General features: G+C 36.2%; 1 pseudogene; it reads left to right on the top strand.

The window, feature by feature from the left end:
* The first annotated feature begins 442 nt into the window (after window positions 1-442).
* On the top strand, window positions 443-1,183 carry LOC144250304 (large ribosomal subunit protein uL30 pseudogene; annotated as a pseudogene).
* The last annotated feature ends 1,002 nt before the right edge of the window (window positions 1,184-2,185 follow it).

Here is a 2,185-nt window from a genome sequence, read left to right as displayed (position 1 = left end):
TTTTTTTGTGTATTTGTTGACTAATTGTATATCCTCTTCTGAGAAGTGTCTGTTCAGGTCCTTGGCCCATTTATTGATTGGGTTGTTTTCTTATTGTTTAATTTTTTTGAGTTCTTTGTATATTCTGGATATTAGGGCTCTATCTCAAGTGTGAGGAGTAAAAATTTGTTCCCAGGATGTAGGCTCCCTATTTACCTCTCTTATTGTTTCTCTTGCTGAGAAAAAACTTTTTAGTTTGAGTATGTCCCATTTGTTGGTTCTTGATTTTAACTCTTGTGCTATGGGTGTCCTATTAAGAAATTTGGATACAGTTACATTTCTTAATTTGTCATCAAGATTTCTTGTGAGCAACATGTTGTGTGGATGATCATGTGCATCAATGCAAATATACACATGCTAACTTCAGCGTTATCTTTTTAATTATATATAATAGTTAATGCTTATGATCCTATTAAAAATATTCAGTTTTTTGTTTTTGTGTTTTTCCCTCCACATCTGGAACTACTCTGAGAGTCAAAGTTGGGGTGGTGGGTGGAAGCAGGTTCCTGGTGTACCAGATATCCTTAAGAAAAACCAAAGGAATTCTGCAGAGCTGATCAAGTCCCTGAAAGAGAAACTTGCCCCAAAGCTGCTTCAAAAGGCAAGGAGGAAGCTTATATATGAAAAAGCTCAGCACTGTCACAAGGGATATAGCAGATAAATAGAAGTGAGCTTCACATGTCTAGAATGACCAGAAAAACTCAAGTCTTCAATGCTTTTGCAGAACTCAGATTGTCTTTTGTTATCAGGATTAGAGGTATCATTGGTATGAGACTAAAGACCCAGAAAGAGTTGTAGCTTCTTTGTTTCTACCAGATCTTCCATGGTACCTTTGTTAAGTGCAGTGAGGCTTCCATTAATATGCTGAGCATTGTGGAAGTTTGGGGGTATTCAAACTTGAAGTCAATAATGAACTAACCTACTACCATAACTATGGCAAATCAGTAAGAAACAAATTATCTTGACAGGTAACACTTTGATTTCTCCAACTGTTGGCAAATAAGGCAACATGGAAGATCTATTTCAAGAGATTTGCATTGCTGGAAAATGATTCCAAAAAACACACAACTTCATGTGGCACTTCACATTACCTTCTCCAGAAGATCAAAGGAAGAAAAAGAAGCAACCACTTTGTAGCAGGTAGAGATGCCGACATAGCATATCAAAACGCTTACTAGAAAGATGAACCAAGGTATCTACCATGAAATTTTTGTAACCTGGTCAGTTCATAAACAGTGCCTGCTCTCAAACTGGGAAAAACAAAAAGCAAGTTTAATACCTGTAATACTCATTTGTATGTATCAACTTGGCTAACCGTGGAGTGAGTAAACACTTAGGAGATTAGCTTTTAATTCAGAAGACTCAAAAAACAAACAAACAAACAAAAAAAAAAAACAGATTGTCCTTCCCAGTGTGAGTGGGCCCAATTAAAACAAAAGGCTGAAGAAAGAGAAATTCACTGCAGAAATACCTCCCGTCTTCCTAAACTAAAAATCTGCCTCATCTTGCCTTCCCCAGCCCTCAGACAGATTTATACCATCAACTCCTCTGATTCCCACACCTTCTGCCTTAGACTAAACTATACCACCACCCACCAGCTTTCCTGAGTCTCTACTTTGCAGATAGTATATCTTAGGCTCATAATCAGGTAGCCTTCCTCATAATAAATCTCTTTCTCTCTGAACACACACACACACACACAGTTATCCCTTGGCATTTGCAAGCCGTTGGTTCCAATATCTCTGCAGATGCTAAGAATTCATGAATGCTGAAGTACCCTCTATGAAATGCATGTATGTGTGTATAACTTACACAATCCTCCCATATCAGATGACCAGGATCTAAAAAAATATAAATTATATATATATATATATATATATATATATATATATATATATATATATATATTAGTTGTTAAATTATATTGTTTAGGGAATCATGACAAGGAAAAAAAGAAGTCTGTACATGTTAGCTCCAGATGTGATATTTGTTCAAATATTTCCATCTGTGGTTGGTTGAAACTGTGGATATAGAATCTGTAGATATGAGATACACATTTATGGGCTATTGCTTCTATTTCTTGAGACAACTGTGACCAAGAACATACTCATTTCCACAAAATCTGAGGCTTGGAGTAAGTGAGTTG

The sequence above is a fragment of the Urocitellus parryii genome, chromosome 15 (assembly GCF_045843805.1).
Source record: "Urocitellus parryii isolate mUroPar1 chromosome 15, mUroPar1.hap1, whole genome shotgun sequence".
Lineage (NCBI taxonomy): Eukaryota > Metazoa > Chordata > Mammalia > Rodentia > Sciuridae > Urocitellus > Urocitellus parryii.
Note: the sequence above shows the minus strand (reverse complement) of the source record. Positions and strands in the feature narration are given on the sequence as shown.